Raw genomic sequence first — 27,539 nt, 5'->3', positions numbered from 1 at the left:
AGCCGGTTTACATCCAAGCATAGACATGCAAATGATATCCATACACAAAAGCACAAGTGAAAATATATTTATTACAGTCAATAGTGTCGGGAATTACGAGGGGCGTTCAAGTCAAACCGGGACTTTCTGTCTCCTGAGTGTACAAATGGCTCGCGCTACTTCTTTTTCATCATTTTCACAGTCACACGCGACAGGCCTCCGCGTTCACCACGTGGTGGTCCAAAGTTTGTGCAAAACAGAAGGCACGTGCTGGAAAAGATGGCCGACAACGAGGTGAGCGCGCACATCGAACAGCGAATTGTCATGAAGTTTCTCGTGAATGAAGGCGTAAAGTCATCTGAAATTCACAGAAGACTTCATGCTAAGTATGGCCACGACACACTTAGCCGCAGCAAAGCGTTTGAGTGGTGCAAACGGTTCCGAGAGGGCCGTACATCAGTGCAGGACGATCCCGGCCGGGGCGGCTCAGAGCCCAGTGTCAGAGTTCGTGAGAACATCCACGACCGACGGATAACATGTCTCGATATCAATAGTGCATATAGTGCGATCAATAGTGCATATTACTGCCAGGTTCTCAGGGATCTGCATAAGGCGCTGAAGCAAAAGCGGCCGGGCCTCATCACCAAAGGAGTCCTCCTCCTACAGGACAATGCACGCCAGCATACCGCGCATCTCACGACACGCACCTTACAGGAACTTGGCTGGGAGTTGCTGTCACATCCCCCTTACAGTCCAGACCTCGCCCCCAGCGATTTCCATCTGTTCGGGCCACTGAAGGCGTTCTTTGGAGGCCGCCACTTCAGCTGCGACGACGAGGTCAAGAATGCGGTCCGATCATGGCTGCTACGCGCCGGTAAGGATTTCTACGCTGCTGGCATACAAGCCCTCGTGAAACGTTGGGACAAGGGGATTAGTGCAGCTGGAGATAACGTTGAAAAATAAAACTAATTTCTCGCCTGTAAGTTCATTTTACTTTTGCGAAAGATGAAAAGTCCCGGTTTGACTTGAACATCCCTCGTATGTTATGACTCTGTGTTAAGGAGAAAAACAAAGCCAAAAAACCTGATACAGAAGAAACACAATACGATACACGTAACAAAAGTTATACTTATTACAGGTATGATGCAATAGCGTTGAAGGGGTATCACACATCATACACAATATTTTTATTAATGGTAACCACATAAGTTTTCAATGAATCAGAAATAAAATGTCTAGCACATGTAATCAAAGAAGATATTTTTAATCAATACGATCACAATCAAAATTACAAGTTTTATTATAAAAAGTCTAACATTATTATACGTGAGTGGTGTTTTAATTGCAAAGTTCTGACAGATGCACGTAACTTCAACCACAACAGCTAATATTCCAATATGGCACAATTAATCAAATTCTTATGAAGTGATCGGTGGAGTTGGCGGAGAGCCTTCGTTTACCATCGTGCATTTTTCAACCTGAGCCGACTTCTCTATTGATTTTTTTGCCAGCGCGTGGTGGGTGGTGTGCTGGTGAGGGGCTGTCCGGGTGCTTACCAGCGAGCTGAAGGGCTGGGCGTGCCCTTATCGTTGTGCATTTTTCACCCTGGGCCGACTTCTTTGGCGATTTTTCCGCCTGAGCCGACTTTGTTCATAAACTTTTGCGCTACAGCATCCGTGTGGTAGGCTGTTTACATGCAAGTATAGGGACATGCGCACCGGCAACCGTACCAAGCGACGATGCCATCACACCTGGGCCGACTTCATTCCCAATTTTTCCGTATGGGGCAACTTGATTCGCATTTTTTTCAGGTGGTGCGTTAGTGCTTTACATGCAGGTAGGGGTGTGCACACTGACAACACCTGGGCCAAATTCATTCACATTTTTCACCCTGGGCCGACTTCGTTCGCATTTTTTTCAGGTGATGCGTGAGTGGTTTACATGCAAGTAGGCACACGCGGGTGAGGGGCTGTCCGAGTGCCTACCAGCGAACCGGAGGGCTGCGCGTGCCCTTATCATTCGGTATTATTCACCCGGGCCGAATTCTTTGGCGATTTTTCCGCCTGGGCCAATTTCGTTCGCAATTTTTTCAGGCAGCGCGTGAGTGGTTTACATGCAAGTAGGGACATGCACACTGTCATCCCAGCCAGGCGATGATACCGTCACACCTGGGCCGACTTCTTTGGCAATTTTTCCGCCTGGGCTGACTTCTTTCATATTTTGTTTTGCTACAACAGCGGTGCGGTAAGCGGTTTACACGCAAGTAGGGGCATGCACACTGACAACACCCGGGCCGAATTCATTCACATTTTTCACCCTGGGCCGACTTCAATGGTAATTTCTTCCGCTACAACAGTTGCGCGGTGGACGGTTTACATGGAAGTATAGATATGCAAACGATAGCCATATACAAAAATACAAGGTGAAATTTATAGTGGCAGGAATTACGTTGTGACTCTGCGTGAAGGAGAAAAGCCCAGCCAAAAACATGAAACGGAAGAAACACAATACAATACACATAATAAAGAATATGGCAAGCTAAGTTGGGAGAAAAACTCAGCCAAAAAAGAAAGCAGAAGAAACGTAATACACACAATAAAGAATATGGGAAGCTAAGTAGAATATTCCAACATGACACTATTAGTCATTTTTCTTATGACGTGAATAGCACACATGCAAGAAAATAACGAGAACACGATCAACAGCTAATAGGGAGCCAAACCCATGCATCATCCAAACAAGTGACACGTACAGGAAAATAATTGAAAAACAATCTATCAAAACGATAAACGTGCACGGACTTGAATAGCAGAGAAACACTCTAAACGGCGCATCTGCCAACGTTTAAACAACACAGACACATGCAGGAAAATAATATCGAAACAAACTATGAAACAAGAAACATTTACAAATTTAATAAATTGAAATGGAAATAATCTATCTTTTGAACTATCATAAAATCATCCTTGCAACCTAATCTAGTCGAACAATATACAATTTTCATCCCACTTAGGTACTATAAACATTACCTTGTCAGAGGTATCCAATACACAGTACAACCAAGCCAGCTATCTTTGTTACTTGAGCCTGGTGGGGTCATTCTCTCTCTCCCTCTATACAGCCCAAAGCGAAGAAACCGCACACCCTTTGTCAATCTATGGGGTGGGGACTCTCTCTCTCTTTCACATTCTTTCCTCCAACGGGGAATGTTCTTAGGACTGGTCAAGTTTGCACAAAGGCGAAGTTTTTTATTGATCAACTAGGGCAAATACATGTTAGTATTATTCGATTCTCAAGAACACAATAAGAATTCTATCAAAACAAACAGTAGCAAGCAAAAAATCTATGAACTGGCATCAATATCACTGCAAATTGGTTTTAGACAAACATTATATCTAAGCAAGCGAGAAATATTATGCTATCTTCAGTGGAAACAATACTCAATCAAAACGAGAAACATTGCAAATTGTATTTAAGACTATTGTTAATCAATCAAGAAATTACAGACACAACTAATAAATTATGCATACATAATTGCCAACTCACAAAGTATCAGTCGAGCGAACATCTGAAGCAAAGAGAGAAAGTCAAGTTTATTCAATGATAGAAACAAGAACCAAATTTAATTACATAATTTTTTATGATAACTTTGCAGCAATAATTTCTACACGCAGAAGCCACAAACAAACAACACATTTGAAATGCAATTTAATGTAAAAGTTTTCTACAGAGGAAATCAACTGACACAACTCAGAAATACCTTCCCAACTCGTAGAATATTTTTATTAATATCAATCGAGTGATCATTTGAAACAAAGTCAAAGCAGTAATTAATTCAGGCAAACACTTTCTAAGCAAGCAGCGCGAATACACAAAAGAAACTTGTCTTTTTCATCCAGGATCCACTAGTGGATTCGAAAAGAGAGGGAAGCTCCTAACCATACATTTCCTCAAGGTTCCGCCATCAGGGTAGAGGTCAAACAGGTAGAGGTCTATTAGACCTCTACCTGTTTGTAAACAAATGCCGTCATAATGTTCGACAGCGCCACGAGTTTGGTAGAGTTGAACTACGTTCAAAGCTAGTGGCGAACAAGGTCGCGCCCGAAAGCCATGGTCTTGAGGGGATTACGATGGTCTTTGAAAGGGACGCGACCTTCGGTCCTACTTTTGTTTCAAAGGAGGCTGCGAACAATTGCCCATTCGTGGAACCCAGCCTTCCCCTTCCGATCTGTTTTGGTTTCGGTGTGTCTACCAACGTCATGATGACGTTTCTCGGGTAGAGGTTTATTCTTCAGCGGTCTTGGTACACAAGTAGTTGGCCATAAACTTGCCACCGCCCAAGTCAAGATAGGGAGGGCCGGACGAGCGTGGTCTTGTACATAGAATCATTGAAAGCACACGTTTTTCCTTACACATCGCATCTTTTTGTAAACCATTTTCCATAATTCTCACAGCGGGATATTATTAATATTCTAAACCTGATAACATAATAAATTTTTATCAATAAAATGAGCACAGATATGATTTAATGAAGTGTAGAAGCACACTAGAAAACAGAACAACGAAGTTTCAGCGAAGAGATGGACGTATTTTGTACTCGTTACCATAGGTCATGGGAGGACATGATAAAAAGCTGCTTCAAAAAAGAAGAGCAGCGAAATGATTCTATTATCACAGCATTTCAATACGTCTTAGATATGGTCGTATTCGAAGATATGGTACAAATTACAGAATTGAAGGTGCTAGAACTTGTATGCCGAATCTACAACAGTTATAAAAATATTTGCACTTCAACAACGGAAGGGCTACTGGGATTGATGGTGGAGTTTTTGAGGTTTGCTAATGAAGAATTGAAATACACTAGACCAGATGTAATTGAAATCATTGCAATGGGCATTGCATTAATCAAGAAAGCAATCAGATCAAATTATCATATATACAAACAGTCTATCTCGCGCGATTCATTACGGATTTGTTGAAATTACACCTAACGATCGAAATGGAAAATACATTTTAAAAAATCTTATCACGTGGTATGTTCCACTTGAGCGTCTACACAATTATTTTCCTCTACCAGTTCTTGCAACGATGTCGAATGAACAGAAGTTCAATATTGTCGTACAAAGTCTGATGTATCATCATTGAAACTCAACGAACATATCAATTGCGGTGGACCACCGGACGATTTTCATCTAATACTCTCTTGTACGCCATTCAACAATCTTCATATAAAGAAAGGAAACATCAATAAGAGACTGTGCAAGTTCATCACAACAAAGTGCAAGTTGTTGAAGCAATACAAACACGGCGACAACGTATCACCTGCGTTAATCAACGCTGGATTCAAGAGCCCAATAATCAGACTAAACTATTTGATGTCTTCGGAATTCATCAATCAAGACAACAAACGAAAACTTCAGAGTTTGGAATAGAACTGTAATTTATCGAAATAAACAAGTGTATAACTGAAATAATAAATGTAATATTCGTGATCAATGTAATGTATTCTACACATCGCAACGAAAACAGCTTATTATAATGGCTAGATTGAAGATTGCTAAGGAGACGTTTATTCCACACTACGTACAAGGATCCTCGCATGGAATCAGCGCTGACAGTCAAAGAGATTTTACACAACTGCACTCTATACAACACCGACGTCCGAAGGATAGACTTGTAGAAGAAGAATCGTTAATTGAAATTTAGAGGCATGTTACATCAATCTTTGTTTACAAAGAGGATCACTAATATTTTGCGAAAGCTTATTTTATGAATTAAATTGCACAGTGTGTATATTTCTCAAACGGTTGGACAGTTGACAATATATGTTGAAAGGAATCTATTATCAAGCATGACGCGCATACAATTCTAATCATCGTAACACGCAGCACACAATTGCAATCAGATTTTGGGAGAATCAAATCACACACAACTGTCATCAGAAATGTTTAAACAATATACAATGAGCACTATGCATAAACACAATGGAAGATATGTAATCCTAATTATAATAAGTAAATATTCCTTTTGCAAACTTAACCAAATCAGCACAGGTCACACATAAACATAGGTTCCATAAACCTCTACCCGAGAAACGTCATCATGACGTTGGTAGACACACCGAAACCGAAACAGATCGGAAGGAGAGAGCTGAGTTCCACGAATGGGCAATTGTTGGCTGCCTCCTATTGAAAGAAAAGTAGGACCGAAGGTCGCGTCCTTTTCAGAGACCATCGTAATCCCCTCAAGACCATGGCTTTCGGGCGCGACCTTGTTCGCTACTATCTCTGAACGTAGTTCAACTCTACCAAATTTGTGGCGCTGTCGAACACTATGACGTCATTTGTTTACAAACAGGGAGAGGTCTATTCACGTGAGGTTTTTATTAGCCATACTGAAAAACTATAAACCTATTCATAATGTCATAGCATATGAGGCACTACAAATGGAAAGGGCATACTTTAATTTTAGAAGTTTTTAGCTTATAATGAGACAAAACGCAAACTCCACACCAAAGATCATTTTCTTGTTTAAATTTTCAAAGTCAAAACTGTACACTCTTTCTTACAATTTTTTAAATTAAAAGCTGTCTCTATAGTCACACATTGTATACAAGATATTTGTTTGCGTAGTAATTTTCGCGATGACCTATTTTTCGCGAAATTCGCGAAGGCCCTTTTTTTTCGCGAATTTGAAGTCCCGCGAAATATTCGAAGTGATGACAGAAAAATACGAGAAAGAAATAACGCCCAGGACGCTGATATACATTTATGTACGCAGTTTATTGCGGCCTTATACTGCACTTTCAGTTGTTGTAGTTGGCACGTTTACGCTTCTGGTTGTGCCGATCAGCGACTTTGCGAGAGACATGTTAATTGACAGCAGAAAAAGTTTGTCGCCTACCGTATGGAGCACGGCATTTACGGGCGGACCACGCATGTGGTTGCTGGTTGAAGGTGTAGGATGCGGCGACGTTGGCTTTATGTACCGGACCAAGGACAACAACGGTAATGAGTCGAAAAATACCAAGCTGTCACGGCGTTCACTGTGTCGATGCGGACACAAGAATGACGGGAGACAAGGAAATTGGGCAATGACCCAGATGCCACCCGAGTGATGACCCCTCATTGTAGCACTCTGAGTCAGAAGGGGTTAAGAGGGATGAAATTGGTTGTGGGTTGTTGCTCTTTTGTTAGTTCAAGGTGGAAAGTCCCAAAGACGCCTTGTGCGAGGGCGACGCACTGCACCTCCAAATTCGCGGATTATTGAGCCCGTGAATTTAACGACCAGCTCCGGTGGCGCAGCGGTAACGCGTGCGCTTGGAGACTGGGAGGTCCGCGGTTCGAATCCGCGGGCCGGCTGTGCCGTCTGGGGTTTTTCCTGGGTTTCCCTCAGATGTGTAATAGGCGTATGCCGGCACAGTTCCCCTGAAGTCGGCCCATGGACGCAGCTATCCTCCCCCCGAGCGGACTCCGCTCGGTCTTCCACTTCACCCTTTCCTCTCCTCCTCTCCACCACCTTTCCCTTCCCGAGAAACATGCCGCCTAATCAGGCAGGCAGGAAACCCTCTCGGGTTTCTCCCAACGACACTCCTCCTCCTCCTCCTCGTGAATTTAACCACTTATACAGTAATTGCTAAAATTTATCAGCAGTGGAGACTATCACACAGCAGTAAGTGTTTCAATTAAAATTTGAACGGGTGCCGCACCTTACGGACAGAGTTGTACAAAGTGTAATTTCACAATACGCAAGCTTTAGCTGGCTCACTTTGACACGCGAAGGTTTTAAGAACTCTTTCACGATGACAGAGAATTTAATCGAATGGATTGATATTTTCTATATACACTGTAACGTAATGCGAATTCTCTATGTCGTGGATAGTTACGAATATTTTTCGAACGAAATTTACTTAAAATTCGAAGAAATGGTCACCCGCGTCGACGAACCAGTGCTGCTGTACTATAGTAGATCTTGAACGGATCATGTGCTGCCGGAAACCTAGCAATAATATAAGGTGACAAATAATGCGTCTTGATATATCTCATACGAGTAAGCGAATATACATACTAAAATGTTAGGGTGCTAACATATCAGTGAAATTCGTTAAATAGACCACCAGGAGACCAAACAAAGGGTGAAAGTGCTACTCCTGTGGATATATCCAGTGGATGTAGCTTGGGTCCACACAAAACTCCACTGGATATCAAAATATCCACGGCGATATATCCCCTGGACATTTGTGGGATATTTGTGGTTTTCTGGGTTTATGCGTGCCTGCCACACCTGCCAGTGTATTCCTACCTGCAACAAGGGGTGCTTCATTGTTGCTTCAACCTGTCTCCCTGAGAGTCAGAAAGCAGCGCACGAATATGGTATGCCTAACGCACGGTGACGTTGGCCGAGTAAAGAAAGAAAGAAGTACTTCCATCAACGCTCGGTGGGAGCCAGGCTTTTTCAAATTTCGAAAGTTGTTTTTATGATTCCACCTTTGTTTTCAAGTAAGATATTTCACAGCTGTTCAGTTGATTGTGGGACTGCCACATGCTTGAAATGCATTGGTTCCGAAGTTAAAGTGACAGTCGCTAATTGGTCTACTTGACCAATTTTCATGACTGCCCAATGGGAATTCGGATCGGTCGGTCATCGGCAGTCGGTTCGAAAACGACTTCATCGGCGAAGAATGCCTGGAACAAGCGTGGGCCAATGTCACTAACAGCACGTTTGCCAACGGACGCTGGCCACACAACACGCCCCGATACCTTGCCCGCCGACATGCCGTTAAAGCCTTGACATGCATCGTCTGGCCAACATCGGGTGGCCGTCACGAAGGGATTCATGAAAAAGAACGCACAGTCGCTCTTTCTTTTCGGAAATGGCAACACATTTCACGCGATTTAAACCGTATTCTGTTTGCAGGTTTGCAAAAAATGACTTGAAAAAATCGAAAAAAGATTTACTGCGTCAGTGCGGGTATTTTTAGAGCATTTCCTTTTTTCATTCAGTCGATTGGAATAAAGGTATTCCAAGGTTATTGTATCATGCCGCGTTTTGCAGCCGCGCGGTAGGGCACATCCCGCAATGCGTGTTACAACGGGACCGTGATGATACCGTTTTTAGTTTCGATTTCAAAAGTTTCTGTTGGCAACCATGTGCAACCACGGCTTGCGCGGGAGTGCGCGGGAGACTCTTCTATTCGCGAGCATGCCAAGCGGTGAGAGTTATTTTTGCATTCTGGTATATATTAAACCGCAAACATGACATGTGTATGTGCATAAAAGCCAAATATGCAGTGCTCAACTAAGTTGAGCGGCGATGCCATAACACGTTTGTACTCGTAGGCACATGCTAACTGCTGCGCAGTTACTCAGAACATCAGTTCTCTCATGTTCAACAGTTACTCAATTGCTTAGCGTTGTATTGTACACAATGGTTTCTTCTAGTTTTGCAGGCTGCCTCAAGACTGACTACAGAGCAGCGACGCTAAGTGATGTTAGTGCTGTCATAAAGAAGCGGCTGGTTGGTGCCCAAGGCAGGGACGGTGGTATAGGATCGAATCAGCGACGTGTCGTAAAAGGTGCGTCTGGTCAAGATCCCAATTCTGCAGACTAATCATCCCGACATATTTTATGCTGCTACTCTGGTTCTGCAGCTTTTCTAGTCAGCGTTTAAGTATAGTCAAATACAAGGCAAATACAAGAGTCTAGTCAAGACTGTCAGGTACAACGAAATGTTTCATATTGTGTGTTGAAGAGTAGTAAGCAATAAGTACAGGGTGGGTGAAGATAAAGTACCCCACATTTGTGCATGTTATGGCGGGCTAGAAGGACTGGTGTGCCTAGCGCCTAATCCACGGAGGAGAAGTAAGAAGAACGAACTCTGCGCGCCGCCGTTGAGAAAGCGTGGTCTCGATTCCTCGAGTCTAATTGAACCTCTGTATGCAATAAGGGCATAAGTCGAATTATCCCCTTTTTAGTATTTTTGTTGCAATGACGTCTACATACCACTATGTACAGGTCCCGACAAAAATTTACAGAACACGAGAGTGGTGTATATTCTCCTCGGTACGACACCCTAGCGGCAAGCGGAAGCTGGGAAATCAGGCCAGTTCACTGCCTCAGAGGGGTGGACGACTGCGCTCTTAGCGACACACGGTGGTAGTTTTGGTATGATTACTGTTGTATGTGCCCGCAAAGTGAGTTGGATTTTACTGTTGTGCTCGTCAACAACTCGTGACTCACGTCAGTTGTTTATCAATCAATCAATTATCAATGTCAGCGTCAATTTTTTATCAGCTCGTCACGCGTCGTCCATAATAGAGCAACTGTTTGCAAGATACCTTTCTTTCTCTTGTCTACGTATCATGGCTTCCAATAAAAGCAATACACCGTAAAGTGTTGCCACCATGATTCATCCTTGTTATCACGATGATAGTGGCGAGCTCCCTGTCTCAACAGTCGTTGAATCACGTGTTGTTGGCGAGCACAACAGTAAAATCCAACTCACTTTGCGGGCACATACAACAGTAATCATACCGAAACTACTGCTGTGTGTCGCTAAGAGCGCAGTCGTCCACCCCTCTGAGGCAGTGAACTGGCCTGATTTCGCCAGCTTCCGCTTGCTGCTAGGGTGTCGTACCGAGGAGAAAATACACTGCTCGTGTGTTTTGTAAACGTCAAAGAAAATTTAGGACCGTATTGCAATTTATTGACGCACTATAGGATGATAAGAAACGGGAAATGCATGCATGTCAATGGGATGCACAGTCAGATGAGGCCCCTTTTCTACACATGCACACAAATGGTGTAGCTTAAATTTTGCTACGATGTGGGAATCAACTTCGACTTCCACTCGAAAAACATGTTCTTCCTACCTCACGTGACCGTGTCAGCAATGCTACTGAGCGTTGTAATCGGAAAAACCTCTGCACTATGCTAATAAGTCATATTTTGGTGGCCATACTGAACATTATTTTCAAGATTGTCCTCGTTTAGCAGCACGATAATCACGATCTAGGATGCTGCACTGCACAAAGGTAACTTAGCCTGTCCTGGCGTCACCATGAAAGTCCGACTCGTGAAAACTGTTTTTTCCTGCACGAAAACCGTGTGCGTGCGGTGTTATATAGAAAAAGGGGATATGTCATGCTCCTGGATTTTGTTCAATTTCTGCTAAGTCACATACCCAGAAACGATGCTAACAGGACATGCATATAGAGTAGACACATGTATATGTTATACATTTTGCATTTGCGTTATTCGAGGAAACTCATCTGCAATTACTTTACCAAATATTCACTTGCAGTTTTCTCGGTTTGGGATTTTTCGACTTATCCCCTTATTGCATACAGAGGCTCATGTGGCCGCAGCGCTCGCGCTCTGTCAGGTACTTGCTCCTCTGAAATAAGGTTGCTGTAGTGCACTCTTTCAGATGTACTTGTGTGTCCAGTGCAAGCAGAAAAAAATGTTTTGATAAGTAAACTTGCTTGGGTGTGTCAAGGAACAATCTTTCTATGAATGTTTCGCCTACAGTTTTTGTTAGTACAAAGCGAGAAGCTTTTATTTTAGAATGTGGGGAAGCCGCCGTCAAAAGGGCTCCGCGTTGGCTTGAAGGCTTAAATGTCTCCGTAAGCGTGGTGCTCTTGCAGTCAACGAGCTGTTCTCTTTTTTTTTTTAGGTAAAACACGACACCCGAAGAAGCACAAAGGTTGTTGTCCGACATCGTACAGGATGGTACGGGTATTTACATCACTGCCAACGCACGACCACGAGATGTACATTGATGGTTTGCATTGATCACTGTTAGTTTCTGTGAACACCTCGCAGCGTAGAGAAATGATGTAATTGGGCTAGTTAATCCACATTTGCATTCCAGCTGTTGCACGAAAGCTTTGTCTCGCGCGTTTCTACCAGTCGCTTCGTATGCACAACGCTTTGGGAAACAGGAGCCTTTTGTCCTAATTGTGATGCATCCGCTGGGATAGAGAGGATAGAGTTACATTTCGCATGCCACCATACACGAATTTAATACCAAGGTACTAGAACGCACTTCTGTCGCAGGTTTGCACACGCGTGATACAGGATTCAGTGCATGCACTTCCTGTGTAAGGAAGGGATCTCGAAGACGATTTTCATCTTGGTGTCCCGGGGTGGTGGTGGTGGGGGGGGGGTGAATCCCATATCTACTGGAATTAGGGCTTTTTAGCTTTTCTGGCAGGTATATATTGGTGGTGTTGCAATATTGTTCGTTTTTTGGGGTGGTGGTGGTAAAATCCCTGGTGCAACGCTTTGAGCAGCATGCTTGTGCTGAAGTAACTTGAAACTGAACACCAAAGCGATAGTGTATAATGTAGAAGTCAGTGTTGTTCAAGATGTCAGTGTTCGTCCACATACATTAGAGACTAGATCCGGACTTTCTTTTTGCAGTTCCCAAGACCGAGCGATTGGCATGCATGACAAGAAATAAGAAACTAAGTGCCAGAACCTTCGGCACCCCACCGTGTCCCATCAGCAGAGCATCCCGCCCTTCCTTGCACTTACACACACAAAGGTTTCTTAACTGCTTGACACGTGCGGAGATAAAACTTTCTCAGTCCCAGCTTAGGCAACGACCACATAACGCGCGATTCCGGAAACATCGCATCCGGCGACTTTCGATTACAGAGCTTCTAACATACTCTTTCCTCCATACCATTCAAATGTGGTTTTTCAGAACAACGTTTGCTTACTTTTGGGTACGTTAGCGTGTTAGCGCAGCGGTCAAAGTACGCGCGCACGAGAGAGAGAAGGGCACGATACCCGTGACGGGCGAGACGGCCGGGGAGAAGCGACAGAGGATTCCGTTGGAGGCATTCGACACTACACCTTTGGCAATGTCAGACGTTTGTCTTACGTATTAAAGTTTTGTTTTTTTCTTCCGATTTCTGATTCCGATTCCATTGTTATCCGACAGGTAGCTTCCATCTATGAGACAAACACGAGGTAGCTGAAACTAAAAAAAAAAGAATTGTAGCTGACCAGAAAATATTAACTCGTTACTGGAAACACCATTGTTTATGCTTATCAAACAAACATTCGTTTTGAACGCTTTTTAGTAGAGTATTCGAGCGCAAACGGTGCATTGCCGTGCAGGCGATTTTGCGGAGCTAGTACCGGAGGGAACGCGAGCGCCGCACCGCAGCCAACAATTGACTCAAGGAATTGGGACGTCGTTTTCCAGCCGAGTTCGGTCTCCTTACTTCTCCTCTGTGCCCTAATCTAATACATGGGGTGCGCATGGTCACGACCATGGACAATATGGCGACGAATTGCACGAGCTTTTGCGCAGCGCGCGCCAGGCTCCAACAGCTCCCCATAGAGCCCGTAGTTTGAGATAATTCACACAACACTGGGCACACAACCAATGAAATTGCGAAGTGGTGGATATTATGCACAACCAGTCGGCCAATCAGGAGCCTCAATGTCTGGCTGGCTTTTCGGCGGGTCCTGGCTACCATCGACTTCTACTGGATTTCAGGCCTGCCGCCGTTAGTCTGTATTCAAAATAACTAAAGCGATTTTTGGGTAAAATGAAGATTTATTTGATACAAAGCACTGATTCAAAGATGTGATACATGGGTGCACTGCGCGTACAAAGCCCACTGCGTTGCTGACACACTGGGACAAAGTTCGAACATGAAACAGAACGAACACACCGTTCAACTCCTAATACCGAGCCAGTCTCGTATGAGTGCGTACCATTTCATGATGAGCATCTTCTTTCGCTGCCTCCAGTGCATCCATTATGGCGAAGCGAATAGCACTTGTGTCAATGAAAAAATGGCTAGGAAGCAGGCGAGCTGGTGAAGATGATGCATAATGTAAAACCCCGAGACTAGGGAACACGAAAGGACAGACACAAACACGAAGTCTCAAACACAGCTGAAAATTTTACTTCACATACAAGTATTATATACAACCAGAGGGAAGTGAACAATCAGTTGACGACAAAAAGGGTCTCTTCGGGAGAACAAGATGTCTGCTCAATGCCGGACTGAGGATTACGGATGGGTTGCTGACACAGTTCCCACAAGAGGTTATGCATACTTTCTCTCTCAAAAGTCTTCTGTGGGGGTCCAATTCAGAAGCCTTTACAATTGTTTCATCCCATAGAGGGAAGCAATCTGAGCATTCTTCCAAATGCTTGGCAATTTCAGAGTTTGAGGCTTTGTTTTTTACTTTTAATGAATGCTCTCTCAAACGGTCATTTAAGCAATGCTTTGTATGGCCAATATAACAGAAACCACAAGCTAGGGGGATCTGATAAACAACATTTGAACAACAGGGGACAAATTTGTTCCGGTGATTCTTACAGGTGACTTCAGGTTTCGCGAAAGGCGTTAGGCGATCAAGACGGAAGTTGTTCTTGAAAACAAGGCTGACTTGAAATTTCTTCGTGACAGCCAACAAGTTGTGAGACACTTTGTGGAAGTAAGGTAATACAACACGTTTGGAAACAGAAGGCTTAGTTTCAGGCAAACGAGGAAGCAAGGTGTTTAACAAAACATTTAAAGAACCAAATAACATGTATTGGGGGTAACCAGGATCATGCTCCTGAAGTTACCTGTAAGAATCACTGGAACAGATTCGTCCCCTGTTGTTCAAATGTTGTTTATCAGATCCCCCTAGCTTGTGGTTTCTGTTATATTTGCCAGACAAAGCGTTGCTTAAATGACCGTTTGAGAGAGCATTCATTAAAAGTAAAAAAATAAAGCCCCAAACTCCGAAATTGCCCTGCATTTGGAAGAATGCTCAGATTGCTTCCCTCTATTGGATGAAACAATTTTAAAGGCTTCTGAATTGGACCCCCACAGAAGACTTTTGAGAGAGACCCTATGCATAACCTCGTGTGGGAACTGTGTCAGCAACCCATCCGTAATCCTCGGTCCGGCCTTGAGCAGACTTCTTGTTCTCCCGAAGTGACCCTCTTTGTCCTCAACTGGTTGTTCCCTTCCCTCTGGTTGTATATAATACTTGTATGTGAAGTAAAATTTTCAGCTGTGTTTGAGACTTCGTGTTTGTGTCTGTCCTTTCGTGTTCCCTAGTTTCGGGCTTTTACATTATGCAGCACTTGCGTGGCACGTAATCCTGTCTTTGTTGACAGCCCTCGAAATCCAACGGCGCTCGAACTTGTTCTTCACGCTCCAACTCATGAAGCATTCCGGTACCGCAATTGATAGATTGTTCGTGGGATAATAGTTGTGTCCAGAAACAGCACAACACTCGTAGACTCGCGCACGAGTAAACCCACGAACATATTTCTGCAAACTGTCCTGTTGATTGACACCACCGAACACAGGAGGACGACACGCCGGCCGTGCTATTTCGAAACAATGCTGACACGTCCGAGACGATGCGCGCGCGTACAAAATGCGATTTCAAAGCGTTCTCGACCAATTGGAGCGCGTGCACAGTCTAGGCCAATGGGCTTGTAACGTGATGTATGGGCGCAGTGCTACATACTCTACAGCCGCGTCCGCAGGTACCTGAGGAGGACTAGTGCGCGCCACGTGGAAAGGCACATTTTTGTGTGTCTCACAAAAGCTCTTCTGTTGCGAGCTGACGACGTGCTCTTCCGGCAGCATAGATTCGCGCTGGCTGAAAAGCTTAATTGTAGATGTGCAGCCCATCTGCGCCAAAAGTCGACGCGCGAGATCTTCTCTGTGGTGGTTTATTTAGTTTTCAGGTGCATGTATAGCTCGTCTGGGATGTTGAACGATTGCTGTGAAAGACATGCATTGCCAAAATGTTTGGGTGCACTTACACTGTCATAATAGTACACAGGAAAAATGTTAGTGGGTGCCGCCAAACATTTGAGGGGCATGTGTTGGGGGTTTTGCTAAATCACTGGTCGTGGCTACAAGGGTGCGTGGTGTGTGCACCCAGTTACGACGACTTGTAGTTCAACTAATGTTTAAATTATTCATCATGTAGTTACATGTTACTTGCAACCACTCATCAGAAAGCATTTAGACGCACGATGTGAGATCATTTTTTTGGTCTTCATAAAACTTGTTTAGCAAGTGTCGCTTAACACTTCCTCAACTTTGAGAGACCACACTCAGCCGTGTCTCCCAAACGCTGGTGAACGTTGAGGAGTTCTTGCTGCATCGCCACGAACATGGGTAAAAAGATTTTACATTTGAATTCGAGTTTAAGGCAACATTTATCTCAGTTGAAAATTAATAGGTGTTGATGAAACCGGGCAGAAGCTAACTATTCCAGGTTAACCAGGAAAGCCTATAGAAGCAGCTTACGGCGTTGCACTGTGGTTAAAAGTCACACGCAGCGGTCAATAGCAGTCATCGCCACTGTCGTAAAGAAGCTTTCTACTAAGGATTTTCTAGCACGTCTTCTGAATATGCTAAAACAATATTCTGAAACAGTGCAATAACCTGCGTGTCTGCACACACCTGCATATCTCTGTGAATGTTAGGCCAGGATATAATACCGTATTTTCACGCGTATTAGCCGCACCGCAGATAAGCAATGATGCACATACAAAATCAACAGAGACGCTCAACGCTCGTGAGCGCCGTACTCCCTGCCAGCTGCCCTGTTCTGCCCTGACGACTTTTAGTTTGAAGCCGCTGTCGTGGCTGTGCCTCAGCGTTGGAGCCATGCCCCACCTCTAACTGCCGTGTCCGTGTCCACGAATGCTGCTGCTCTCGTCAAATGAGAACTGACGCTTAGCTGACCACGTTTTGTCCAGATGACAGGTGTATTGAACCCTTACTGTGCGTCTGCCGACAAAGGAGACCGTGGGGAAGGCCATAAACCCTGTCCACATTCCGGTGTTGGCATGAAGTATAACAAAGGAGGTCAGTTCTAGTGTTCTACCACTAAGATCGGATTGTGCCCTTGTTGCGTGTTTTTCGTGGATTGACGGGTTAGTCCACTCGAATGTGGAGTGGACCCGCCCATGTTCGGTATTGTTCGTGCACTGGCAGGGCGGTCCTGTTCCGAAAAACATGAGGAACTGTCGGCCCTTTCGTTTAACCCGGGGTATGGGGAAGGTACCAGGGAAAAATAGTCACCAGATAAGCCGCACCCACGGATAAGCCGCAGAGCGTCCGCGAAAAAAATAAATCGCGCATAAGCCGCGGCTAATACGCGTGAAAATACGGTACTTGTCGTTCATCACCACTACATCACGGATCCCTAGGCAAATGACTATTTTTCCGTGTGGTTCAAATGGTGCATTTTCAACATAGAAGCACGAACTGTGTGCTGGGTGTTACATTTTAGAGCTGAAAGATGCACGAAGTACCTCATGCAAGAACCAGACAAAAAGACTTCATTTGATACGCACCTCAAGCCTTTTATACAAAGAATGTGTCGCCACTGTGCACCTGGCAGTTATCACATCAACTTACAAAACATATCATGTTTACAATCTATGCAATGATAAAGGAGGCCTAATCCTTACTTGCAACATTTCTTCCCCGTAGGACAGCCTCTTTTTTTTTCAAACAAATCCAAACAAAGTGAATCAACAACTTGTCAATGAGCTACCACAGGTAACATGATTTTTAACTTGGTAATCCTAGCTTCCTGTACACGAGCCTCTGCGGAGCCTTTCTCTGGCATTGACTACTTCGGCTTAAACACCTCGGTTGTTCCTGGCAAGTTTCGTAGCCCTCTGATTCATTCTGGCTAATCTCAGGTAACTCCAAACCTTGTTCTTCATCAGCGCTTTCACTATCAGAGTCCGAACTGTCCAACCGTGTGTTTGTCACTGAACGAGAGTCCCTTCTTTGTACCTCTTCCGCCATACTACCCTCGTGGACGAAACCTGGGGTACTCCCTTCTATGAGCCATGTTGAAGCCTTACGTAGTCTGCGTGAACAAAAGAAACTCACCCCTGTACGCGTAGCAAGGATGTGATAGGGCTAATGACTCGAATGATCCTCCCTTTGGACAAAATAAGTTTTTAGCCACGCACATTTTTCACCCACACCAAATCGCCTACTGTGAATGTTCTTTTGGTTCCTCGCTGCTTATCTGCCCTAGTCTTCATCTTGCGCATTCCTTCCCGTTGCGCGGGCTGTGGGTTGTGGTTTACCTTCCGTTGGGGTTGCAGCTGCCGTGACAGTGTTCTTGGCTTCCTTCCCAAGAATAATTTACCAGGCTCTTCCCCTGTAAAACTGTGAGACGTAGTTCTAATAATGAAACAAAGTCTGATATCCGCCGTTGCAGGGACTTCGCAGTTCTTCACCTTCGATTTTCTTGAGCACCTTTGAGGAAGGCTTGTTTTATAGTTTGTACATTTCTTTCGGCAAGTCCATTAGAGGCAGCGTGATACGGGGGTATCAGTTTATGATCAATTCCGTTATTTCGAAGAAATAGCCTAAACTCTGCGCTCGTGAATTGTGGACCGTTATCTGAGACAACGGTCTCTGGAAGACCAAGCTGTGCGAAGAGTATGCTCAACTGCTCGATCACGTTGGTGGTGGTAGGGCTCTTCATGGGAATGGCCTCTAGCCATTTTGAGTAACTGTCTACGAGAACCAGTACATTGACGCCATCCTTCGTTGCGAAATCGAGGTGTACCGGTTGAAATGGTCTGGAACACAGTGTCCAAGGCCGCAGCGGAACAGTTCAACCGCGTTTCGAATGGTTTGGCAGACACCGCATTCTCTGACATTGTTCTCAATTTCTGCGTCGATGTTCGGCCACCAGACATGGTGTCTGGCCAACATTTTCATTCTACAAATCCCTGGGTGCTCCTTATGTAATAACTTCAATACTTTGTTTCTCAAAGTTCTGGGAATCACAAGCCTTGTTCCCCAAACAAGGCAGTTGCTGTCTATGGTCAGTGCTTCTTTGTGTGTCCACCACAGTTTCAATTCTTTGGGAACTTTCTGTGGCCAGCCATGGTTTATCATGAATATAATTTTTCGTAGCTTTCCGTCTTTTTGCGTTTCTTTTTGAACCTCTTGATTGTTAAGCGGAGATTCTTCAACTGGTGAAAAGTAAAATAAATTACTTTCTTCGGCGGTCGTACTTTCCAGAGGAAGACGTGAGACCGCGTCAGCGTCCTGGGTGACAGCTCCCTTGCTATAGTCAATTTCAAAGTTTTATTCAGCTAAAATCAGTCTCTAACGCCGGATTTTCGCTGTTGCTACCCCAGTTGGAGTTTGTTTGAGGCCAAGCAGTGGCACTAAAGGGTAGTGATCCGTTAAGAGTGGAAACTCTCTTCCACACATATACTTGTGAAATTCCTTCACTCCAAATATCAGTGCCAGCCCTTCGTTTTCAAACTGTGAATAATGTTGCTCCGCTATTGAGAGGCTTCGGGATGCGTACACAACCGACCTGAATATCTTAGGCTCGACTTCTTGTGAAAGCACAGCCCCCAGTCCATATCCTGCTGCGTCACACTGTTAATCGCAGAGGCTTATGCACATCGTACGAAGTCAATACCTCAGCACTACAAAGCAACTGTTTTGCCCTGTTTAACGCTTCATCACATTGGTTTGTCCATTTCCAAACAACGTTCTTTTTTAACAACCGATGTAAGGGATACAACACTCTAGACAGGTTAGGAAGGAATTTTCCATGAAAGTTTATCAAACCCAAGAAGCTCTTAAGCTTGGACACATTTCTTGGCTTTCGGGCCTTTACAACTGCTTCAATCTTATCACTACATGGTTGTAGTCCCGTTTTTGAGATCACCTGACCCAAGTACTTGACAGAAGGCACAAAAAACAGGCATTTATCATTCTTAATAGTCAAGTGGAACTTACAAAATCTTTCCAGGACGCTCTTGGCTCTTCCAATTAACTCCTTGTGACTTCGACCCCCTATCAACACATCGTCCAGATAACACGAGACTCCTTCAAGCCCTTTTAGTACCTTTTCCGTGACTGATTGGAAATGGCCGGAGCACTACTAACCCCGTACGGTAAACGTGTGAATTGAAAAAGCCAGAGATGCGTGTTATGACAAGATTCTTTTTCCAGTAATAACTGCAAATAAGAAGCTTTTAAGTCCAACGCTGTACACACTTTGCAACCTGCCATATTTGCAAACAGGTCATCTGGTACTGGCAAAGGATAATGCTCTGTCACGAGATTCAGGTTTATAGTTACGTGATAATCCCCGCATATTCTTAATTCTCCTTCGGGCTTAGGCATGATCACCAGCGGAGTAGCCCACTCACTTGTGGCTACTGGTTTCAAAATGCCATCTTTGACCATTTGATTCAATTCGTGCTCAACCTTCTCCCTAAGTGCATAGGAAATTGCCCGATGTCTGCAGAACACAGGTTCTACATTCTGCTTCAGAACCAGTTTAGCCTGGAAATGGTCTAACGTTTTGACCTCTCCGAAAACATTCGGATACTTATTCCGTAGTTTCTCTATGGCTGCCTGTTGACACCTTATTTGTGCAATGCTGGACCAGTTGTTTCTCGGAACTAATAGCCAATCTCTGCCTAACAATGTTGTTAGTTGAGACTGACCTCTCCCTTCCACCACCTGTAGTGGTAGGACTTTACTTTGTCCATTGTGAATAAGCTGTACCTTAATTGATCCTTTTACATTTACTTTCTGACCTGTGTATGTCACTAACACCACAGTGCTTTCCACGCACTTTTTTTACGGGAACAACTTCCGGTAGTTGTTTTCCCGATATCAGGCTTACCCCCGCACCTGCATCTATCTCCATGGTTATCGGCTTGCCATCAATTTGGAGCTCAACCTTCCAAGGCTCTGACAGTTGTTCCGATAGGTTTGACAGAACTAACCCTAATCTATTTTGAGTGGACATCTCTCAATGTGCGACTTACACATACTTTTGGTGTGTCCTATTTCCCCCCAGCGGTAACACTTTTCTGTTTGAAATCGACAGTTCGTGCTTGTATGTCCACTTCCACCACACCTTGAACAATGACGCTGTTCAAATCTTGGAACCGTTGTGGTGTCTTGTAGAGCTGTGTCCTTCCGTGGAGGCTTGTGTTGAGCACGATGCAATCCTGTTGTCGAAAGTGACACCATAGGACGAACCTGATGTAGGTCTGTTGGAGATGGAGTTTCCCTCTGTAGCACTTTGAGCTCATCGGACTTCGTCATAGCCAATTCTTTTGCTACCGCGACCTTGAGGCATGCTTTCATGTTTTCGCCGCTTGTACATGCACTTATTCTTTGCTCCATGGGTTTCGTTTTTGTCTCCGTCTTGGTGCTTATGTAGTTTTCGTGTGTTTTATGCGTGCCTTCTGACTTTCATTATTCAAACGGCTGGCTAATGCGGTGTAAAGGGTGTCATAAGCTATCTTCCCAACGGCTCCACGGCGGCGTTGACCCGACTACAGTAGCTGATGGGAGGAGAAGATTTCAGACAATTCTCCAAGACTACAGCCCTGAAGACATCTACAACTTCGATGAGACGGCGTTGTTTTACAAGCTCTGTCCCACCAGGACATTAGCCGCCAACCCTGTTTCTGGTACTAAACGCAGCAAAGCAAAACTCACTGTTGGTCTTTTATCCAACGCCTCCGGGACAGATAAGTGCAAGCCAGTGGCCATAGCAAAAGTGACGCGGGACTTCGGAAAGAAGTTTTCTCCAGAAATTTACTGTCACTACCACGCAAACAGGAAGGCTTGGATGACGTCCGATATTTTTGTGGACACACTACGGCAATTCAACAGTCGGCTGCAACGAGAAAAGAGGCAGCGATACTCCTTGTAGACAACGAAGGGTGCCACAAGCTTCGCAGCGAGACGTTTACGAATCTTCGGGTGGAGTACCTTCCAGCCAATACAACCTCCAAGATTCAACCTCTAGATGCCGGCATCATCAGAGCATCTAAGGTTGCATACCAGAGGGAACTTATGCGCCACTACATAGCCCTTGCTGAGGCTGGGGAAGAGCAGACGGTGGGTGTCCGCTGGTGCATAAGGACGTTCAGCCAAGTCTGGGCTTCTGTCTCAGAATTGACGATCAGGAACTGGTGGAGACATACTGGAATCCTTCCCAGTGCAGCATGTGACGACGACGGCTCGTTCTCAGACGACGACCTGCCCTTAGCAGAATTACAAAGGCAGATGCGTATCTTGGACCCATCACTTCCGGACTCGGCCGCAGAGGAGTGCATTTCCTACACTGACTGTGACGATATATATGAGCCGCTTAATGATGATACTTTGGTGCGGTTGTCAGGCACTGTGAACACAGACAGTGAACACAGTGAAAATGAAGAGCATCAGCCTGCTGTCGGAGAACCTGTGACAGCTGGATCAGCGTGGAATCACATCGAGAGCGCGATACGGTACTTTGAGGACCGGGTGGATGGGTCAAGTGTCAGACTTCTGTCATCTCTTCTAAGCAGGATAGACCCTGCAGAAAGTATGCTGCAAAGCACAATTACGCAGTATTTTCAAAAATAAAACTTATTCAAATCAATTTCCCATGGTTTTGTGAGGTATTTGTGCACTGCACACCTCAGACCTCGATTTACGAACGATTTTCTGAGAAACGAAGGGTGTTCGTAAAGCGAGGTTTGACTGTATTTTTCTCATGCGCTGTACTGTGGAGCGCGCTCAGATGCTGTTCACGTACGATATCGCGTGACGGAGAGGGCGCTGAAAACGACAGCGTAAGCAGCCCATGGTTGCCACCTGTCAGAGGACCCGTCATCCCGACCCGACTTCACCCTTCGCTCAGCATACATCCCATTCTAGGTTACCATAAGCATGTTTTGGTGTTTCCTGCTTACCGCATAAACGTCCGGAGGTGTGGTATGATGAATTTTTACAGTATAAACGAACAAAACAATCGTGACAATGAAACTCTACACAATTATAGAGTTAGCTACGAAAACTAGGCTCCCTGAGCATCCCGATTGTCACCACCATTGTCACTAGCCTGCACCAGTGTCAGTGTGGCAGCTTTTCTGCTGTTGTGCCCAGCCACCGCTAGGGGTAGTGGTGCTACAGACCACTGCTGGAGAAACTGATACGAAACTTGAACGTGGATGCTCATGCACTTGTGGGATTTTTAAACGCGGCAGTCTTTCATATTCACGCCTAAGAGAGACTAATTTTGTTTAACTGGAAGATTTTGTGTGTAATAGTTTCGATAATTATGACACGTCCTAGTCAGATTGCAGCGCCAGCTTTACAAGCAGACAATCGTCTGCTAGCCATCAGATTGGCTGTGGCTGTTACATAGTGGGTCTAACGTGAGCTGGAAACAATATCAAGTACTCAAAAGTTGGTGAGCCATCATTTGTCGAGTCGAGTATGAGATTGACTGAACTCAAAGTTTCCAGTACTCGCACAGCCCTACTTAAAACTACAGTAAAACCTGGTTAATTCGATCTCGCTTAATTCAAACGCCCCTTTAATTAGAATTTTTTCCGCCGTCCAGATCACTTCGAATTAACGAGGTTCTACTGTAATGGCTTTTACAGTAACAGCTCGCTGCAGATACTTTTGAAGGGATCACATGAATGTTGTCATATTACCAACAAATTATTCAGCTGTTCTGGAGTCGGTCCAGGCCAAGGTGGTCAGATTTATTTTGATGTGCTATGGTCGATATTTTTCACCACCTTTTGGCACTTGACTCATTGAGTTTGGTTACTCTTAGTAGACGAAGATTCCTGGGACAGGTGAAGTTTTTGTTTGTTAGTAAACAAATAGATTTACCTTGAGGACTTATGCGTATTTAACTTTTGCAGGACCCTCGTCCCTTTGCAGTGTACACGCCCTAAACATTACCGACTGGAATTCTATTGATGGTCGAGTTAGGGAACTTTGTTTGGGTGAGTTTTTACTGTCTTTGTAAGCCTGCTCCTGCCATAGCCATCTTAATGGCAATTATAAATTTTTATTATTTCCTTACTACTTAAATATTAAATATATTAATATTAATATATTAAATATTACTTAGTATAATATAATTAAAAGCGCACTGTTAGAATTATAGCTGATGTACCTTTCGACAGTCACACTGACGAACTGTTCATTACACTTAACATCATCAAGGCAACAAACCTGTATAGTTACTTTTTGTTAAAAACCTATGTAACTGCTGTAAAACAAAATAATACCTTTTTTCTATCGCTTTTTTCACTTAAATCTTTCACCGAGCGTACGCGCCACACTGCAAGATGGAAGATTCCTAAGTTGAGGACAGATTACGGACGCCAGTCGCTAACCTATAGCCTTCCACATATACTAAACAGGTTTTCCGCACTGAATTTGCACGTTAATGATGTGTCATTGTCCTTCCTAAGGACACTAAGCATACGTGGTGCATTGTGTAGCTGATTATGCTGATTTGTTTCCAATGTGCAGTGCATGCATTTCGGGTATATGTTCCTTTATATGTTTTTCTACGGCTAGATTTTGATATAACTATCAATGATGAGTGATAAAGGGTCGTGCCCTAGTCAAGCAGCTTTTTTGCTGCTTTTTGGCCACCCTGTGATGTACATGTTTTTACAAATGTTCCAATAAATGAAAAATGAAAAAAATAATTACTACTTATTACTTCCTTATTTCCTTACTTCATAGCGACGCTGCTCGGCTTTGGAACACACACTATGTTTTTCTCCGGGACTGCTAAAAAATTTTATATGTTGTAGGTAGTCCCTTAGACTATGACAGAAGAAAAATCAAAATTCGGACTTGATCGATAGGTGCACCGTGAATTTTTTGCTGGCCAAGTGGTGGCACCGTGTCCCACTTGTTGCAAAATGGAATCTTTCAGAGGGTCTTCCAAGTTCTGTTTTCACATGAAAAGTAATTGCTATCATTTGAAGCAGTGGGGAGTATCTGCATTCATAACACTGTTGTAATCGCTGAATGTAGCTTGTGGAGCAACCAAACATGCTTACATATTTTGTGGGATGACACACATGCATCGCAAGTGCTGGGAGCCCATGAAGAACAGAATGCATTAGAATACTTTTGCGTCGTCGTAAGAGGTACATTTGTCTATGGTGATCATATCGAAGCATATTTACAGTATGCAGAATAAAAACAACTTGTCAGCGAAGAAGATCAGGTAAGAAGGTAGCATAAGTTATGCAGAGCATTCCGGGCTGATGCGAGTGCTCGTGTTATGAACTGCTTTAGGCTGTTGTAGGAGCCTCTTTCGTTAATGTTACTTTTAATGGCAGATTCTTGTCAGATTTTCCACGTAGTAAAGACGAATAGAGCCCTCTCACAGGTCTTACAGGTTTTCATTGATTTTCTTTGGGCCTTCTGAACTTCTCTACATAGTTGCCTGGCAGGTGAAGGAGAGATACCCTGTGCAGCTTCGCTAACAAGACGCACACCCAGTCGGCTGCATTTTTAATCACCAGTGAACGCAGGATATGAATCGTTGCGGCATGTTTAATGACTCCTCCAATGCCATCGCATGCATTCTTTCCATGCCCCAGTGCTGAAAATGGCTATCTTGTCAGTGCAGTATTATTTGCCATTTCGTACAGCTGAAATCGATTCTTGAAATGACCAATGATTCTCAAATGGGGGTCTGCGGACCCTTTGGGGTTTGTAAAGACTGGTAGCGCGCGCAACTAACGCGCATTGTCTGACGAATTTTCCTTGTATGTACCAATAATCACATTTGACATTGACAATTTGTTGTATTCACGTTTCTAATCAATTCACGAATCCCCCCCCAGGCACACTGAAGGGATCCTCCATCAATTCCTCAAGCCCAGTAGAGGTCCCCGACACACGCATGGCTGAGAACCACTGGGGTTGACGCTTGTAGCTGCACAAGCCTCGATGTGTGATTCCTGCCGTGATTCTGTGTGAGTCTGTCAAGTAGGACCTGCTGGCATGTGTCGCGTAAGTCTAACTTCAACAAGCACTTTGCTCCACTAAGGTGGCGCAAGCATGCTCTCAATCTGTGGAAGACGATATTGTTTGGTTTTCGGTGTTTGTATTTCTTGAGGTACTACGAGATAGGACAAAGATAAGTGGCAGATAGAAGTTATCCTGCTATTTCATTATGTTATGAGCCAATTCAATCTTGTTCTCCTGTAATTCAGTTTGTCGTTGATTTTCCCCACAATTCGGGAAACCCAGAAACTAGTGGTGTGCGAATACTCGAATTCGAATCTAATATCAAACGCTCGAACTATTCGATTCGCGAATCGAATATCCAATATTCGATTTTTCGAATATTCGACTATTCCACGAATATGAACCCGAAAGTGGGCTTCACCTGATGCTTCCATGCATGAGGTGAAGCCTGCTTTACGAAATTGCCCTTGCTGCAGAACCAACACAGGTGGGACGGTGTATAGTTTAAGATAACGTTATCCAAAGTTAGTTTTGTAGACATCGTCTGTGGAAGGGGTGGTGCCACTGTCACATGCAGTTTAGCCGTGTCGACGAGGGACTTTGATTTGATGTCTGTGAGGTTGCCTTTAAAAAGTTAGGACTCTTGAATAATGACTACAGCCCATGAACAAGAAGGTTGTCTTCAACATGTCCTTTACGTCTAAAATTTTAGTAGTGCAACTTGCTAGGGCGAGTGCAAAGAAACTAAAAGGTATTCATGGGAAAGCTGAGGCAGGATGCCAATTCGTTTGTTTCACAAATAGCCTGTGGTTGTCCGAAACAATTGCAGCCTCATCCGTATAACATGCTACTGCCTAGCATAAAATTTTTAAATGAAGGTAACCACTCCAGTCAGTGTAGGCTCACCTGAAAAGCAGGAAGCACTCTCATGTAAAATTAAAGAGTAGAATCTTTAAACAGAAGAATTGCATGTCTCTCTTGTGACAGTTAATTCCAGAAAAATTACACTAGGACCATGGGCTACAAAATGGAAACTTTTAGTGCGAAAGTCACATATTGTAAATTTTGCACGAATATTTGATATTCGGAATTTTTTCCCCCATTCGATTCGATTCGACTTAAAATATTCGGATTCGCGCACCCCTACCAGAAACCCTAGTTTAGAGTAACTTCGAAGCCGCCGCATATCCTTACTGTGCAATCTTGCTCCATGATGGGCAGGATCAGTGTTTCCTATTCAGAATGGGTCACCGGTGTGACCCCCACTTCATTTCATTTCATTTATTTACATTGCATGTACAATGTGGGACACCGGAGCAAAAAGCTGCTGGATGCAGCTTGACGAGGCTCCAGGTCCCTCAATGGCAGTGGGCAATGAAGAAAACAAAATACAAGCACTGTTCACATGCTAAATATACAAAGAAAAAGATATCGATCTTTGATACCTATACATGAACCACGTAACAAATACAACGTGGAACGAAATGGTAAGCTGTAATAGTAACACAATACAAATGTATTACTACAAAAATTACATGGACCTAGAAAATATATACTGGCTGATTTTGTTTAAGGGGGTACGCGAGGATGAACTCGCGAAAAATGACAGAAAAACGGATTTTCTGGAAATAACATTTTTGGTGCCAAAAATCTGTCTTGTATATGATCCCAAAGTATTTTTGCTCAAATCCACCTCAAAGTGCCCCCAAACTCGTTTTTTCTGAGGCATGGTAGCAGGCAGTATCGCGAAAATGACGAA

The 27,539-nt window shown here is 44.1% G+C and overlaps 1 protein-coding gene across 12 annotated transcripts in view; it reads left to right on the top strand.

Annotated features, from left to right (window-relative positions):
* Positions 1–9,135: 9,135 nt before the first annotated feature.
* LOC135372181 (uncharacterized) overlaps positions 9,136–27,539 on the top strand; it is a 51,457-nt gene continuing 33,053 nt past the window's right edge. For 7 of the 12 annotated variants that reach the window (XR_010415858.1, XM_064605875.1, XM_064605872.1 and 4 more), the window contains exons 1-5: positions 9,136–9,190; positions 9,420–9,553; positions 11,653–11,708; positions 23,698–23,781; positions 25,654–25,822. The gene's annotated coding sequence lies outside the window, so the exon portion shown is untranslated. Of the gene's footprint in view, positions 9,191–9,419; positions 9,554–11,652; positions 11,750–23,697; positions 23,782–25,653; positions 25,823–27,539 lie in introns of all 12 variants that reach the window. The other 5 variants (XR_010415856.1, XR_010415855.1, XM_064605871.1 and 2 more) reach the window with 4 other exon arrangements.

Source organism: Ornithodoros turicata, unplaced genomic scaffold (assembly GCF_037126465.1).
Source record: "Ornithodoros turicata isolate Travis unplaced genomic scaffold, ASM3712646v1 Chromosome13, whole genome shotgun sequence".
Classification (NCBI taxonomy): domain Eukaryota; kingdom Metazoa; phylum Arthropoda; class Arachnida; order Ixodida; family Argasidae; genus Ornithodoros; species Ornithodoros turicata.
Note: the sequence above shows the minus strand (reverse complement) of the source record. Positions and strands in the feature narration are given on the sequence as shown.